The following is a 17,629-nucleotide window of genomic DNA, read 5'->3' as shown; positions in this document are numbered from 1 at the left end:
TTGCTTTAAGCATGGTTAGCAGGTATCAAGGGAATCCTGGTAAGGCTCACTGGACAGAGGTAAAGAACATTCTCAAGTACCTACGAAGGACTAAGGACTGGGTCCTTACCCTTGGTGGGAGTGATGACTTGAGAGTTGTAGGGTATAGTGATGCTAGCTTCCAAACTGATAGGGATAATTTCCGCTCTCAGTCGGGCTGGGTCTTTACCTTAAATGGAGGAGCAATCTCTTGGAAAAGTTCCAAGCAGGAGACAGTGGCTGATTCAACTTGCGAATCAGAGTATATAGTGGCAAGCGAGGTGGCAAAAGAGGCTATGTGGCTACAGAACTTCATTGGAGACCTTGGATTTGTACCAGCTATATCACGGCCTATAGAGATTTTCTGTGATAGTGAAAGTGCAGTTGCCTTAGCAAAGGAACCAAGGGATCATGGTAGATCCAGACACATCGACATAAAATATCATTTCATCAGACATCGTATATGTCACACCCCAAAACCACGAACGGCGGAAACGTTCAGGGGTGGAGGACGTCATGTATAGTATCATAACAGTGTAATATAATAAACAAGCAACAACATCATCCATTGCATTATAAGTAAAGTTTAATACATGTGTGTTCTTTTATGTAATAAGACACCAAAAATATATAATCAAAATAAAAGACGAGACTTGTCTGCTCCGTCTTCTCAAAACCTGGCCTCCGTACCTGTCTACTGATGACCTGAGAATACAAGTTATTTTGAAAGCGAGTATCAGCTTTAAAGCTGGTGAATTCATAAGTATATAAGTGCCATTGCCTTGTTTGTGAAAATCTGTTATGAAAGCCATGTAAACCTTTAAATGAAAATGTTGAGGTAAGTATGAAATCCCTTGAAAAACCCTTATTTTCTATAAGTATGAAATGTAGTCTTCTACCAAGACCCGAATGTTCTATACGTATAAAGTGTAGTCTTCTACCAAGACCCGAATGTTCTGTTTGTAAAATGATAGTTTTTCCTGTGTATTGACTAGTACTAAAAGTGCTTAGTCTAACTCACCGTTTATGTGAATGTATCACAAAATAAAGTAAACAGGAAAAGGTACTACTGTAAGTGTTGTCACTGGGTACTAGGACCAACACAGCATCGCATTAAGCGAAATGTATAACCTAATGAACATCCGAAGATTGTCCAATTGTCCTCTGTACCAGCAGCAGGTGGGTGGAAGGGTTAGTCCCAATCGATCTACCTAATATAAATAGTAACCTTAGACCTCCGAAGATGGTCATTGACCACTGGTGCTAATCAGTGGGGTTCGGAATGGTAAGTCCCGTCTAGCTATCCCATTGAACCGGGATAGGAAAGACAATTTACACAGTAAGTACTAAGAAATCATCCTCGTAGTCCTAAGTACAAGTATCCAGGTAAGTGAATATAGGATAATGCACCTATGTAAAAGTGTTCATGTATGGTATTCATGTATGTGTGTCCATGTAACAAGTAAGTATATGTAAACATATTCATGTATCAGGTAAACCTCTGTAGGTATTCATGTATCAGGTAATGTACTAGTATAGACTCATGAATGAACTGACTCTTGTGTGATTCCTTGTAATAGAAGTAATGTTTGATGTCTCCAAATTATCCCTATGATAATTTACTGTAATATAACTGATTGATCATGTAGGTTTATACACTCTTACTACTCAAGGGTGTGGGAAACTAAATGAAAGATGTAAACTATAAAATCAATACATATATAATAATATAAGTGTATATGCATAGTTTAGTTCAAGAATGTAAAATGGTTTTGTAAAACATCTTATGGGTTTTGATCAATAATTAACAATGACTTGATGTCATTTTAATAAACATTTCAAAGGTAAAACATTTGGTAACAATGTGTTTTTAAGATGTAAAATCATTTCATGCATCACATTTTGTAGCATGTGAAATCTGTTAAATGACAAACACAGTTATAAAATACATATCAATGATTCAATAACCTGTTTGTCTCTACTTGTATTCACCCCTATTAAAGCATTTAAAACTATTTAAAATATTGATTAGGGGTATGAACTCACTTGAAAGTTTGAAGATAGCAAGATGGAAAACCGGGCAGAGTTTCGTCTCGGGCAACGGATTTTTCTCGGGATTCACGGAAATCTCGGGAGCAAAATCGACCTTCGGGACTTGAGCAAAAAGACCAGGGCTTCGGGTTTGAACGGGCACGGAAATCGAGGCAAGATCGTGAGAGAAAGGAGAGAAATGGGGTGATTTTTTCGGAACCCTCGCATATTTATAGGGGGTCTGAGAAGCCTCGGTACGCGGGGCGTACGCTTGTACGCAACGCGTACGCGTACATCATGCATGAGAGAGTCCTCGACTGCCTCGGCTTCGGATGGGACGGATCAGATGGGACGGGTCAGATGGGGCGGGTCGGTAGCTTCGCATAGGGGCGACGTGGACGGACCGAGACCAAGGCCCTCGGGTAAGCAGGGCGTACGAGGTTACGCAGCACGTAACTCGGATGAGGACGCTGACTCTTCCTTTGGATATTACCGGATTTTTTATTTAAATATATATATATATATATATATATATATATATATATATATATATATATATATATATATATATAAATTATTTAATAAACTTCAAAAAAATCATATCTCCTTCATACGAACTCCGTTTTCGATGGTCTTTATATCCATGCGAAGGTGAGACTACGCTCTACAACTTTCGTTTAGACTCCGTTGGCAAATTCCGAAATTATTTTTATTATTTAATTATAAAATGACGTGATTAAGGAATTTCTTTAAAAATTCATAACTTCTTTATCTGACGTCGGTTTTTGCCAGACTTTTCACCGCTGAAATACCATTGTCGAGACCTTCGATTCTCGTTTAGGTCATTCCGTCCAAAAGTCGCTCGATCTCCGATTCGAGTTTTTAGATGTCTGTTCCTAAGCCGAACTTGGAAAAATCTTAACTTCAATATACGAAGTCGGATTTGGGCGTTTTTTTTACGTAAGATCCCGGTTTAATGACATTTAAACATAGAGGGAATTAAAATAGAACTTTTTGGACATTTTATTATCAAAGTTAATTTTATTAATTCAAAAGTGGTTACAATACTTGACTTTTTAGGTCATTACAAAGATTTGAAATATCGGGTTGTCACATCATCCCTCCGTTAGAGGGAATTTCGTCCCGAAATTTAAAGTAAGAAAACACTTGTGGATTAGGGAAACAGATGTGGGTACTTGTGTTTCATCTGATCTTCGCGTTCCCAGGTGTATTCAGGTCCTCGCTTTGCATTCCAGCGGACCTTCACGATGGGGATGCGACTTTGCTTGGTTTGCTTGACCTCTCGGTCCATGATTTCTACTGGTTCCTCCATGAAGTTGAGGCTCTCGTTGATCTCGATCTCATCGAGTGGAATAACAAGAGTCTCGTCGGATAGACACTTTTTCAAGTTTGACACGTGGAAGGTAGGATGTACGTTACTGTGTTCTTGCGGTAGATTGAGTTTGTAAGCTACAGGACCGATCCTCGCAAGAATCTCGAAAGGCCCTATGTATCTTGGATTGAGCTTCCCACGCTTTCCAAAGCGTATCAAGCCCTGCCAGGGTGAGACCTTCAGTAGGACTCAGTCGCCTACCTGGAACTCCAATGGTTTCCTGCGCTTGTCGGCGTAGCTTTTCTGTCGGTCTCTAGAGGCTTTCAATCGTGCACGAATTTGAACGATCTTCTCTGTCGTTTCCCGAATGATCTCCGGACCCGTGAGAGTGCTTTCGGGAGCTCGTTCCTTAGCTAACTGGGTATCACCCACTTCAGCCCAGCACGGAGGGGATCTGCACTTTCGGCCATAGAGGGCCTCGAATGGAGCTGCCTTTATGCTCGTATGATAACTGTTGTTGTAGGAAAATTCAACAAGGGGTAAATGAGTATCCCAAGCTTTTCCAAACTCAATCACACAGGCACGCAACATATCTTCTAAGGTTTGGATAGTTCTTTCACTTTGTCCGTCGGTCTGTGGATGGTAGGTTGTACTCATGTCCAGCCTAGTTCCTAGGGAACTTTGTAATGACTGCCAGAACCTCGAAGTGAATCTACTATCTCGGTCAGAGATGATAGATAAGGGAACACCGTGCAGCCTTACAATCTCCTTAATGTAAGTTCTGGTAAGCTTCTCCATCTTGTCTGTTTCCTTGATCGGTAAGAAGTGTGCAGACTTGGTCAGTCTATCGACGATGACCCATATGGAATCAAGTCCCCCCGTCGTCTTGGACAACTTGGTTATGAAGTCCATAGTGATCCGCTCCCACTTCCATTCTGGTATCTCCGGTTGTTGTAGAAGACCGGAGGGTTTCTGGTATTCGACGTTAACCTTTGTGTAAGTAAGGCATTTACTCACGAAGGTAGCAATATCTGCTTTCATGTTAGGCCACCAGTATAACTTTTTAAGATCAAGATACATCTTATCTGAACCCGGGTGGACGGAATAACGAGTGTTGTGAGCTTCGGTCATGACCAAGTCTCTGAAGCCACCGTGTTTCGGTGTCCAGATCCGATCCATGAGGTATAAGGCTCCGCCACCCTTGGCTTCTAGGTTCTTATCCATCCTTCTAAGGGATTCACCAGCCACGTTTTCAGGTTTCAAAGCGTTGAGTTGAGCCTCCTTTATTTGCATGGACAAGTGTGAATGGATAGTTAGAGTCAAAGATTTAACCCTACGACCAGAATATTCTTTCCAACTTAGGGCGTCGGCTACTACGTTGGCTTTACCCGGATGATAACGAATTTCGCATTCGTAATCGCTGAGTAGCTCGACCCACCATCGTTGTCTCATGTTGAGCTCCTTCTGGTCGAAAATGTGTTGCAGACTCTTATGGTCTGTAAAGATCGTGCTTTTTGTACCGTACAGGTAATGTTGCCAGATCTTCAAAGCGAACACAACTACTCCTAGTTCAAGATCGTGGGTTGTGTAGTTAACCTCATGTGTCTTTAGCTGTCTCAAGGCATAGGCGATGACTTTACCTCGCTGCATCAGAACACATCCGAGTCCTTGATTGGATGCATCGCAATAGACAATGAAGTCTTCTATTCCTTCGGGAAGGGATAGTATCGGGGCGGTGCACAAGGCTCGTTTGAGCGTTTGGAACGCTCTTTCTTGTTTCTCTTCCCAGTTAAAGGCCACGCCTTTCTGGGTCAGGGTTGTAAGAGGTTTCGCTATGCTGGAGAAGTTCTGAATGAACCTGCGATTGTAGCCAGCGAGACCTAGAAATTGACGAATTTCGGTAGGTGTCTTTGGTGCTGTCCAGTTCTCAATGGCTTTGATCTTGGAGGGGTCCACGTGTATACCTTCTTCACTAACCACATGGCCCAAAAATTCGACTCACCGAATCCAAAATTCGCACTTTGAGAACTTCACGTAGAGCTTCTCCGATCGCAATGTCTCTAAGATTTTACGGAGATGTAGACTATGTTCCTCCTTACTTCGAGAGTAGATGAGTATGTCATTAATGAAGACGATGACGAATTGATCCAAGTAAGGACGACACACCCTATTCATCAGATCCATGAATACTGCGGGCGCGTTAGTTAATCTGAATGGCATCACTACAAACTCGTAGTGCCCATAACGAGTTCGGAAGGATGTCTTGGGAACATCCTCCTCTAACACTCGTAGTTGGTGATATCCGGATCGCAGACCTATCTTCGAGAAGTAGTTGGCTCCTTGAAGTTGATCAAACAAATCGTCAATGCGGGGCAAAGGATATCGATTTTTAATGGTAAGTTTGTTGAGTTCCCTATAGTCGATGCACATGCGAAACGATCCATCTTTCTTCTTGACGAACAAGACCGGTGCTCCCCATGGTGAGAAGCTTGGTCGAATGAATCCCTTCTTGAGAAGTTCGTTAAGTTGACTGGAAAGTTCCTGCATTTCAGCCGGTGCCAGACGATACGGGGATTTGGCTACGGGGGTAGCCCCTGGCACTAAGTCGATTCTGAACTCGACTTGGCGTTGTGGTGGTAAACCGGGAAGTTCTTCTGGGAATATGTCAGGAAAGTCGCGTACTTCGGGGATTTTCTGGATGTCTTTCAGTTCTTGACTGGTATCGATGACGTGTGCGAGAAATGCATGGTACTCCTTCCGCAAGCACTTCTGGGCTTGAATGCACGAAATGATGCGAAGGCTCGTACTGGGTTTGTCGCCGTAGATAATTAAAGTTTTGTTGTTAGGAAGGTTAAGACAAACTGCTTTTTCGAAGCACATAATGTCGGCACGAAGAAGACTCAACCAATCCATACCGATGATAACGTCAAAACATTTAATTGTGACTGACATGAGATCTATCTTGAAAGTATGGCCATCTAAAGTTAAAGTACAACCTACGAATATGCAGTTTGTACTCTCTGTTTTCCCGTTAGCCATTTCTACCGTGAATGAACTATCTAGTGCACATGGTTTTTGTTTAAGCAGGTGCAAATTTGTGACTTACAAAACTTTTCTCGGCTCCACTATCGAAAAGTATGCAAGCATATGAGTTATCGAGGAGGAACGTACCAGTAACTATCGTAGGATCAGCTACTGCTTCCTCGTGGCCCAGGGCCATAACTCTTCCCACTCCTCCAGCCGTCCCCGCTTTAGGGCAGTTTCTCTTGTAGTGGCCCACTTTGCCACAACCGTAGCAAGCTTGGACCATACCGGCGTTAGGAATCTGGGTAGCTTGAGCTGTTGGAGTTTTGCAGAAACGGACAGTGTGTCCCTTCTTGTTGCAGTTAGAGCACTGCATCTCCCTGCAAGGTCCGTGGTAGTGGAAGTTGCACTTGGTGCACTTTGGGAGAGTCCCAGCATATGTTTTTGCTGGTAAGAGGTTCGCAGGGGCAACAAGAGTCACTGTGGCAGCATTGATCGCCACAAGTTGTTGCGTATTGGAGGATCCTCGCGGAGCTCCTCTTTTCCTCTTATTCCACCCCTTCTTGTCGTAGTCGGGGTTGGATTTTTGTGGTACAGGTGTAGGGATTGTTGTGTTCTGAGGTTTCCGGTGATCGATAAGAGATTGTGCCAGTTCCTTGGCACTATCAAAGGTAATAGGCCTGGAAGCGATCACACTTGACTGGATCTGGGGCGACAGTCCCCAGATATATCTCTCGATCTTTTTGCTCTGGAGAGCAACCGTATCAGGGCATAAGTTTGCCAAATCACAGAACATATTTCTGTAGGTAGTGATGTCGGATCCAACCATTTGTAGACCCCAGAATTCTTGCTCGAGTTTTTGTATTTCACCTCGAGGACAGTATTCTTTCATCAGCATGTCTTTCAACTTTTCCCAGCCGATAGAATACGCCACCACTAAAGTTAGATAGTTAACATGGCTGTTCCACCATGTTAGTGCTCGGTTAGAGAAGGTACAAGCTGCGAACTTCACGTTGTTGCCTTCTTGGCATCCGCAGATCTCGAAGACATATTCCATCTTCTCAATCCATTCTCTCAACACCATAACACCCCCAGTTCCATTAAATTTGCGGGGTTTGGCGTTAGTGAAGTCCTTGTAGGTGCACTCCCGAGGGTGTCCATGGCTTTCGCCTTGGTTCGAGGGTGGTGCACCTGTCCCTGATCCACTAGGGGCAGGAGCGTTGATTGCTGACATAGCAGCTGCAACTGCTGCTATGAAAGCTTCCTGGAACATGTTGGCATCGAAAGGGTTAGGTGGTTGAAGAGGTACAGGTGGTGGTGGAGGTGGTGGTATCGATGCTTCGTTGTTTGGATTGCGTCTTGTACTTCTACGTGGCGGCATCTTTAACTATACGTTTAAAAGATGACGAAATGGATAAGAATAAATGATTAATGAATGTGTCTCATGGACTAAATCCCCATAGCCCAACAACAGAAGGAATAGCTAAAATAGACGAACTGACTAAGATAATTACAGTAAGACCAAATACCCTTATGGTATTTCTTTATGGTTGTGTTGGTAAGGTTTTAGACTTGCTGCCATATCACAACCATTCTCGGGCATATTCTAATCACTCCTCGGACCAGCATAGTTTATCAGGCTATGCCATTCCCAAGACTGACCATATATCCCCAGGCTTACTTGTGATATTCAACAATTGTAATACTTTTGTTCTTGTCGTTGTGACACTAATTTTAGTATGAATGCAGGCACGTATACTTTGTTAAATATTTTATTATTTAAAAGTATAAACTCTTAGACAGAGTGTTTTAATCCCATGTATTTATAGTTAGTATATCTTTTATGGGTTGATATACTTAATTCACTATAAATAATGCTCTGATACCAATCTTTCACACCCCAAAACCACGAACGGCGGAAATGTTCAGGGGTGGAGGACGTCATGTACAGTATCACAACAGTGTAATATAATAAACAAGCAACAACATCATCCATTGCATTATAAGTAAAGTTTAATACATGTGTGTTCTTTTATGTAATAAGACACCAAAAATATATAATCAAAATAAAAGACGAGACTTGTCTGCTCCGTCTTCTCAAAACCTGGCCTCCGTACCTGTCTACTGATGACCTGAGAATACAAGTTATTTTGAAAGCGAGCATCAGCTTTAAAGCTGGTGAATTCATAAGTATATAAGTGCCATTGCCTTGTTTGTGAAAATCTGTTATGAAAGCCATGTAAACCTTTAAATGAAAATGTTGAGGTAAGTATGAAATCCCTAGAAAAACCCTTATTTTCTATAAGTATGAAATGTAGTCTTCTACCAAGACCCGAATGTTCTATACGTATAAAGTGTAGTCTTCTACCAAGACCCGAATGTTCTGTTTGTAAAATGATAGTTTTTCCTGTGTATTGACTAGTACTAAAAGTGCTTAGTCTAACTCACTGTTTATGTGAATGTATCACAAAATAAAGTAAACAGGAAAAGGTACTACTGTAAGTGTTGTCACTGGGTACTAGGACCAACACAGCATCGCATTAAGCGAAATGTATAACCTAATGAACATCCGAAGATTGTCCAATTGTCCTCTGTACCAGCAGCAGGTGGGTGGAAGGGTTAGTGCCAATCTATCTACCTAATATAAATAGTAACCTTAGACCTCCGAAGATGGTCATTGACCACTGGTGTTAATCAGTGGGGTTCGGAATGATAAGTCCCGTCTAGCTATCCCATTGAACCGGGATAGGAAAGACAATTTACACAGTAAGTACTAAGAAATCATCCTCGTAGTCCTAAGTACAAGTATCCAGGTAAGTGAATACAGGATAATGCACCTATGTAAAAGTGTTCATGTATGGTATTCATGTATGTGTGTCCATGTAACAAGTAAGTATATGTAAACAAATTCATGTATCAGGTAAACCTCTGTAGGTATTCATGTATCAGGTAATGTACTAGTATAGACTCATGAATGAACTGACTCTTGTGTGATTCCTTGTAATAGAAGTAATGTTTGATGTCTCCAAATTAGCCCTATGATAATTTACTGTAATATAACTGATTGATCATGTAGGTTTATACACTCTTACTACTCAAGGGTGTGGGAAACTAAATGAAAGATGTAAACTATAAAATCAATACATATATAATAATATAAGTGTATATGCATAGTTTAGTTCAAGAATGTAAAATGGTTTTGTAAAACATCTTATGGGTTTTGATCAATAATTAACAATGACTTGATGTCATTTTAATAAACATTTCAAAGGTAAAACATTTGGTAACAATGTGTTTTTAAGATGTAAAATCATTTCATGCATCACATTTTGTAGCATGTGAAATCTGTTAAATGACAAACACAGTTATAAAATACATATCAATGATTCAATAACCTGTTTGTTTCTACTTGTATTCCCCCCCCCCCCTATTAAAGCATTTAAAACTATTTAAAATATTGATTAGGGGTATGAACTCACTTGAAAGTTTGAAGATAGCAAGATGAAAAACTGGGCAGAGTTTCGTCTTGGGAAACGGATTTTTCTCGGCATTCTCGGAAATCTCAGGAGCAAAATCGACCTTTGGGACTTGAGCAAAAAGACCAGGGCTTCGGGTTTGAACGGGCACGGAAATCGAGGCAAGATCGTGAGAGAAAGGAGAGAAATGGGGTGATTTTTTCGGAACCCTCGCATATCTATTTATAAGGGGTCTGAGAAGCCTCCGTACGCGGGGCGTACGCTCGTACGCAGCGCGTACGCGTACGTCATGCATGAGCGAGTCCTCGACTGCCTCGGCTTCGGATGGGACGGATCAGATGGGACGGGTCGGATGGGGCGGGTCGGTAGCTTCGCATAGGGACGACGTGGACGGACCGAGACCAAGGCCCTCGAGTACGCGGGGCGTACGAGGTTACGCAGCGCGTAACTCGGATGAGGATGCTGACTCTTCCTTCGGATATTACCGGATTTTTGATTTATATATATATATATATATATATATATATATATATATATATATATATATATATATATATATATATATATAAATTATTTAATAAACTTCAAAAAAATCATATCTCCTTCATACGAACTCCGTTTTCGATGGTCTTTATATCCACGCGAAGGTAAGACTACGCTCTACAACTTTCATTTAGACTCCGTTGGCAAATTACGAAATTATTTTTATTATTTAATTATAAAATGAAGTGATTAAGGAATTTCTGTAAAAATTCATAACTTCCTTATCTAACGTCGGTTTTTGCCAGACTTTTCACCGCTGAAATACCATTGTCGAGACCTTCGATTCTCGTTTAGGTCATTCCAGCCAAAAGTCGCTCGATCTCCGATTCGAGTTTTTAGCTGTCTGTTGCTAAGCCGAACTTGGAAAAATTTTAACTTCAATATACGAAGTCGGATTTGGGCGTTCTTTTTACGTAAGATCCCGGTTTAATGACATTTAAACATAGAGGGAATTAAAATAGAACTTTTTGCACATTTTATTATCAAAGTTAATTTTATTAATTCAAAAGTGGTTACAATACTTGACTTTTGTAGGTCATTACAAAGATTTGAAATATCGGGTTGTCACAGTATAGAAGAAGGACGTCTAGTGGCAAAGAGGGTATCATCGGATGAGAACCCGGCAGATCCCCTCACGAAGGGACTGGTTAGGGTTAAGCATCTCCAGCATGCTAGGAGCATAGGGCTGAAGGATGATATTAGTTTTAGTAGTTAGATAATTTTGAAATTTGTAAAATGTAATTGACATTTGATGATGAATAAAAGTTTTGTTTATTTATGAGTAAAGTGTTGCTATCGCTTGTCAATCGTTTACTATTATTTCTTTTGCATGTTTTGACTTCCAGAATATTTATGTTGTTTTACATATTATTCAAATTATCCACAGTCAGTCATATGTTGGAAGTAGATATGAAGTAAAGACTGTTATGAGTTGGTTGTAGAGGTCTAAGATGTTGGACATGGCCTCAACACTCATGAGTGCTCATAAGTTCTGAGTATTGGATTCAACCCACGCTCGCTGGTATCACTTCATGGAATTTTATCTCGAGTGATCGCAAGACGGTAATATCATATAAGTCTTCAAACCTAGAGATATGACTTGTTAACTATGAGTTAGTTATGCATTGAACGTGCGAAACCGCATTGGTAACTCGATGTTATAAAACGTGTGTTTGTGTGTAATTTAACAATCAGTAGAACAAGCATATGAGTCGAAGTTTATCTGTTCCTTCTTGGATTAGAAGCTGATATCCGGGCCCCTCAATGATTTTGTTTTGACCTATGTACCGGGCCCGGTCAGAACTAAGTTGATGTGTTCAATTAAAGTTCTTTGTCAAACAAATCGGAAATCGGGAAACAAACTGTTGGACAATAAGTAAGACATTGTTCCATGTATTTGTCCGGCTGATATCTAGAATAGAGGATTATATGATCCCTTATCTGAAATGGCGTACCATCATCTTCTCATTTCCGAGAAATCTTGAAAAGAGCTACGATTGACGATCGGTTCCTGAAGTCATACTTGCAGTTATAGTTATTAGACTTATCCAAGTGGGAGACTGTTGGATAAGGTGTCTAAGTCCATAACTATTTCTAGTATGTACTTGACTCGACCCGGCATGGTCCATTTGGGTTGCATGGCACCATGCAATTGAATAGACTAAATGAGAGAAATAACACTTGTGGTTATTAATATATTATAAGTTCTAATATATTAATAATATTATTTAATTAGTTTGATCAAGAATAAATTTTAGTGGGCTAAGAGGCTCCATGGATAATCAAGTTGGGGTTGGACCCATTGGATGCTCCATGGAGGCTCCATGGGAGTTACAAACCCATGGGTCATGGAAATGAAGAGTCATGACATATTAAGGTTTACATGGTGTAACCCTAGATGTGTCAACACTATATAAGAATCTCATACTCTCCCAAAATTGGTTAGACAAGAAACAAGAGGGCTAGAGCCGATTTTTGAGTGTTACACTTTCTCTCCAAGTTTACTCCATAGCATTTGGTGTTGTGTGAAGCATTTGAGGCATCACACTTGGGGTGCTAGGCTCACAAGGTTTCAAGGATCAAAACCAACAACAAGGTATGTAGTTCAATCTTTTATTTAAGTTAAAATTGTTCCCCATGTATGCTAGATAGGATCATAGCCTTGGAAATCAACTTTACATGATAATTAGACAAACATAGATACAAGGTTATTAGGGTTGCATGTACACTTAGGAAGTGTTAGAATGCTCAAAACACATCAGGTGGATGCGAGCAAGATCTACGTTGAGAGACCGGTGGCGATTAGGGATCGGAAGATCAAGGTTCTGAGGAACAAGGAAGTGTCCCCGGTATAGGTCTAGTGGCAACATCGGAAGGGGGTCAGAGTTGACTTGGGAGCCAGAGCAAGTGATACGCGAGCAGCATCCAGAGTTGTTTGCAGAGTAAGACTTCGGGGACAAAGTCTGATTCTAGTGGGGGAGAATTGTAACATACGTGTTCCCAGGTATATTATTTTATTCATTTATTTTGGGGTTTGTGGATGGACTCGGCGAGTTGGTGCTTAGACTCGCCGAGTAGGGTCGTGAATTCTTATCCGGGTTAATGACCGGACTCGGCGAGTTCATGGGTGGACTCGGCGAGTCCGTGTTGTTTAATGAAATCCTAATTTTGTGGGTTTGGGACCTATTTAAAGGCCCTTATGGTTGTCAATTGCGGCTACCAAACCCCAGAGAGAAACCCTGAGAGAGCTAGAGCATTTGTGAGGGAGAAGAGGCCATTTTTGATCCTTGTGTTAGTGTTATTGCAAGAAGAAGGTGACCAGGGCAAGAGGGGGGCTGAAGAGGGTGCTATTGTGTGAAGTTCAGAGCCAGAGACATCATTCTTGAGGTATTGATTCGACCCTTCCTCAGTTTTGGTGATTATTTTTGGAGTTAGGGTTTTCTAGACCCTTTAGAGACTAGATTTGGTGAACATTTGGCCCCTTCTTGTGTTAAGGCTTTGGATTTCGGTACAAAGAGTTCCAAAGACCTTAACCCTCTGAGCTTTATGTGTATTAATGGAAGGAATGAGACTAGGATGTCATATTAGGGGTCATTTCTTCGAATAGAGTTCTTGAGCCCTTGCATGAGCACCAAGATCAGAACTTTACGTGATTATCATGCTTGGGAAGGCCAGATTTATAGATTGGAGGAACGGATCTGACCTCAAGAGGTCATTTCAGTTTGAACACGGCATGAACTCGTCGAGTCCAAGGGCAAACTCGACGAGTAGGGCTAGGGTTTTCTCGTTAATCACACAGTTGGTGACTCGCTGAGTTGAGGAGCGAATCAGTGAGTCGGAAGGGAACTAGAGGAATTGGTCCACGACTGGACCCACCGAGTCAAGAGTCGGACTCGACGAGTTGGGACGATTTGTCCCGTGATTTGCGATCAGTGTTGTTTTGATGAGTGGAGGGTTGACTCAGTGAGTCAAGTGAGGACCAGGAGTGTGAAGGACACGCATGGACTCGCCGAGTAACATTAGTGCACTTGACGAATCTGGTCAAGGTTGACAGTTGACTTCGTTGACTTTGGGGGTTTAGTCAATGATTGGACATTAGAGTCAAGAGAGGGGTAAAATGGTCTTTTACCCTTCTGTGGGTGCCAAGAGAGGGTTGAGTCTAGTCTCGAGAGTTATATTCATGAGAGTATTTGCCTTATGTGTTAGGCGGTGGTGAGTTTGAGATTCAAGTGTGAGAATATTTTCTTTCTACTTGCCAGGTGAGTCTTCTCACTATACTTTACCTAAAGTGGTAACAGAGTTATGTGATAGAGATATTATATGCTATCTATGTGAAGTGTGGCACTGCATTATTTCTATGTGATTTATGTTGTGTGTATATCAGAGTTTGGACCGGAAGGTCCACAAAGCTAGGACCAGAGGGTCGGCAGAGTTAGGGCCCAAGGTCCCACAGAGTTATAGCCTCGAGTGGCTAATATATGTTATATGTGGTATTTTTAGAATTATGTGCCAGTGTATTTGTATGCTATTTATGTGTTGAGATTTATTGTGATATGTGATTCAGAGTTCTCAGAGTTAGGACCTTTGGGTCCATAGAGTTAGGGCCAGAGGGCCCACCGAGAGTTGGGACTGGAGGGTCCCACTGAGACACACTGACCAGAGGGTCAACCGAGATTATAGCCTCGAGTGGCTAATATGTGTTAGAGTGGTATTTTCGGGAACTCACTAAGCTTCGTGCTTACAGTGTTTTGTGTTATATGTTTCAGGTTTTCTCAGGATCACGGGACGACACCGGCTCGATTGTACACACCAGAGGAAGCATTTGTTTGAGGATCCTGGTTTATTAATTGATTGAACAAAAGATTTATGTATTGTAATTAAAACAAAAAGGAGATTTTTATGAAAAAGTGTTAAAGAGATAAGCGATTTTTAATGAAAGATTTGTTTTGAAAATTTCGGTGTTACATAAGCACTTAGGCCCATATGCTAGATCCAGTGACAAAAAGGGCCTATGACTCATAAAGTCTCAATCTTTATTCTTTTAGACGTCCATAAAGCTCTTAACTCAAGGTCTTAACCCATTAAGACCTTCCTACTTCTTACATGGGACAATCAAAGCCATTGGGACTTCATTTTTCTTACTCAAGACCTCTCCAATGGTCTGAAAGGGCAGCTCATCTTAACCAAAACTCATCATGCATCATAATGGGGGTTTTTGGGACATGAATGGTGTCACAACTTCACCATACTTAGATCTACACAAAATAGATGTCAAGCAAGAAGCTTTATACCTTTAGGAGCTCTTGAACCACCAGAAAACTTCAGATCTATACGCTGGCCTTCTTCCCCTACTCACTAGACGCAACACCTTCTTCTCAAAACACTCCAAATTCACTTCAAAATCTCACACACTCAAAAAGTTGGAAAGGTTTGGGGAAAACGACTCTAAATAGTGGAGGCTAGGGTTTGGGAGGGTTATGAGCTCTTAAAGTTGTTTAAATAGCCTCCACACCCGAAATATTAGGGTTTCTGGATGATAGACGTACGCTGGGCGTACATTCTGTACGTTGGGCGTACGTCGAGGGACCCCGCATTCATTTACTCCATTACGCTGGGCGTACCCACGCGTGTCCCAAACGCATGCATGGCCTTTCCTTGACAATTTTTTCCATTAAGTTCCATAAGTGTCAATATCTTCAAAGTGTCATAACTCCTTTACTCTAAGTCCGTTTCCGACGAACTTCATATCCACGAAAAGATGGAGAGAAGCTCTACGCTTCTAGCAACACACCCCGACCCAAAACCTTCTCGAATAAAACCCATTGCCCATAAAAGACCAAAACGCCCTTACTCTTGATCTCGGGGATCCATAAATAATTACTTTTAGAACAGGGCATTACAATTCTCCCCCACTTAAATATCATTTCGCCCTCGAAATCGCCAATTGCCAACTATGGCTATCTTAAATCCCGAAAGGCACATTTACCCACCTAAAGTGTGACGAGCACCAAGGGAGGCTAGCCCCACTGGAACTCCCTCTCGAAGAGATACCTACTCCTTCTTATGCAGTCTTAAATACCTACCTCACCGGAAAGCCCTGAACCTAGAAAGTTAGATTGGATACGTCTCCCAGACAGGCCGTCCAAACTAACTGTCACCTGACCTCTTCCCATTGCTATAAAAAGGGACTACTATACTATGAGAACCTGAATTTCCAACCTGAAAACAGGACCACGAGTCATACTCTGCTGTCGGCCACACTTGCTCTCTTTTACTCATACCCAACGTATGTACAACAATGCTCTTACCAAAACCAACACTCACACCTGACCCAATCAGCCTCGGGCTGGAATACTAGGCATGCCTACGACGGGTCCGCTCGTCCATAGGATGGAATACCCTCGCATCCCTACACATGTTTGGCCCAATCAACCCTCGGGTTGGAATACCAAACACATCAGGTCCAATCCATCATAAGGTCCGGTCATCCTCAAGATGGAATACCCCAGATTGGAATACCTCCACATACATAACTCAAACCTATAACCATACTTGGAACCAGGGACCTTGTCCTTGCATCACCCTCGAACCCTGCGGTTCGCCACAACTGAGTGTAACCCACTCATACCTCCCTATCACGATCTCTAGGTCCTTAACCTCCGACTGTAATATCCTTACACAGTCCTCATCACCGGTCCAGACTACTACCGTGTCTGTTAACCTGCTATCTCACCTTCCTTTGTCCAAACCTCCAATCTGGAGACACTATTTCCCTTTTCTTCCAAGGAGACTGAATACATGCCTATGCATCATCCAACATTGCCACAGCGACACATCCTCGCTATACATCACCCCTTAGCGGTGCTCACCGCTATCTCGTAACATGCATACATACTCAGAGACTGATCGCTTAACCAGCAACCCATACATAGCCTGCCGCATTTCTCGACGTCTCCACCATCTGGGGACAACCCCACTAGCCGCTATCTCATAACACCATTCTCACTACTGGTTCAAAGATCCACTACTGGTTCAAATATCCCTTACTATAACTGAACCGCCTCATCGCACCACCCCAATAACCAACATTCAAACCGCGCCAGGAAACCTTCTATAACAAGCGGCTCATCCGAGAATTTTCCAATTCTCCCCCACTTAGGGCACTAACCACCATCCACTGGCGGCGAAGCTAACACGCTGCTCCATCGACCCCACTAATACACCGAACTTCAAGGAACCTAACTTCCTGCTGAAGGTTCCCGAATTCTCGAACCATAACCTTCCTTTCTCATGAATTCCACACTGGATACTAACCCTAAAAAAAACCCTCAATACTAACTCTTCTCTAACACATACAACACTTAAGATCTCATGCAAGAAACAACATCTCATAATTACAACATAACAAAATAAGACAGAAAGACATACCGACTGATACCTCTGGCTCAGACCTAATCTCCTCAGTCACAAGCTGATAAGCACGCCCTGGAGCCTCCGGAGGCTCTGCCTAACCCTGACTCCCGTCAGTAAGTCGCAAAGTGGTTGGCGCTGGGGCCTGCACTGAACTGGCAGCCAACAGAGGACACTGGGCCTTCATATGGCCCGCCTGATCACAATGATAACAAAGTCGAACTCCGGCAGCTGCAGCCTGCTGCCTGCAATCCCTGGCTATGTGGCCCTCCTTATGACACTTGTGGCACCCCGA

The sequence above is a fragment of the Lactuca serriola genome, chromosome 2 (assembly GCF_051521515.1).
Source record: "Lactuca serriola cultivar US96UC23 chromosome 2, Lser_US96UC23_V15, whole genome shotgun sequence".
Classification (NCBI taxonomy): Eukaryota; Viridiplantae; Streptophyta; class Magnoliopsida; order Asterales; family Asteraceae; genus Lactuca; species Lactuca serriola.
Note: the sequence above shows the minus strand (reverse complement) of the source record.